Genomic DNA, 1,441 nt, shown 5'->3' on the forward strand with positions numbered 1-1,441 from the left:
GCATAATCAATAGAAATGGTCCTTGAGATTGTCCACCATCCATGATTTTGGTCATTCCGTTAAAAACTCTTTGGGCAATTTTCAAAGCTTTTTAACTCAATCGTTTCTTAACCAAATTCGACCCATAATATATTAAAATGAAGATAGGAAAGTGTAGAAAAAGATTATGCCTATTTGGAAGGCCAATGGTTGCTAAGATGGCCAAAAAATAGTCTGAAAGGTGACTGGTCCATGGGAAAACTGGAAAACTCGTCGAAAACTGGGTAAATTATAAACGTTCATAACTTCTTCAATACTCAACGAAATCGAGTGATTCAAAAACGAAAATCATACTTCTTGACGAGACAAAGAGAATGGTACCTTTTTTGAATGCTAACTCGCCATTGTTTGGTCGGACAACGGCTCGAAAGTGGCTAACCATTTTCGAGTTAGCCACTTTCGAGCAGTTTTCCGGCCAAAACATGGCGAGTTAGCAGTCAAGAAAGATTTCATTATATTCATCTCATCGAGAAGTATGATTTTCGTTTCTTAAATCACTCAATTTCGTTGAGTATTGAAGAAGAAATGAACGTTTAAAGTTTACCCAGTTTCCGGCGAGTTTTCAGTTTTCCCACGGACCAGTCACCTTTCAGGCTATTTTCCGGCCATCTTCCGCAATCATTGGGCTTCCAAATAGGTATAATCTTGTTCTACACTTTCTTATCTTCATTTTAATATATTATGGGTTGAATTTGGTTAAGAATCGATTAAGTTACGAAGCTTTGAAAATTGCCCAAAGAGTTTTTAAAAGAATGACCAAAATCATGGATGGTGGACAATCTCATGGACCATTTTTATTGATTTTCAATCTCAGAGACCATTTCTATTGATCATACAAATCTCAATGACTATTTTGTATAATAAGCCTTTTTTGAATATAGAAACCCTCATCTATTCCTCAAATTATTTCAGATACTGTAATATGAAGTTTTAGAATGTAGAAATCTATGAAATTTCGCTAATTAATTGGAAATGTTCTAACACCAATAAAACTGCATGAACTAATTAATCTAACGGAAATGTTCATGACACATTTTCAATTCTTTTAATTTTGATAAAAGATTCAAAATAATCTTGAGGGTTTGAAGTAGCGTCATATGGTTTGACAAAAAAACAGTAGCGTCATATGGGATTTCAAAAATCAATTTTAATTATTATTAGATGGAGCAATGAGGTTTCAAATATAACCTTCAATTCTATCATCACGCAATAAAACAAGGGAACTTTAATGAAAAGGGTTTTTCAAAACTTTTAATTAACAAAAAATCATCTACTAACTTTATTTAATAAAAATGGCTTAAATTTTAATAAAAATGATTCAAATTTTAACGAAAATGACAAAAGTTTTACATAACAAAAAAACAAAAAAAAACATATACTGACGTGTGGTCCCGCGCGTCAC

Source organism: Malus sylvestris, chromosome 1 (genome assembly GCF_916048215.2).
Source record: "Malus sylvestris chromosome 1, drMalSylv7.2, whole genome shotgun sequence".
Lineage (NCBI taxonomy): Eukaryota > Viridiplantae > Streptophyta > Magnoliopsida > Rosales > Rosaceae > Malus > Malus sylvestris.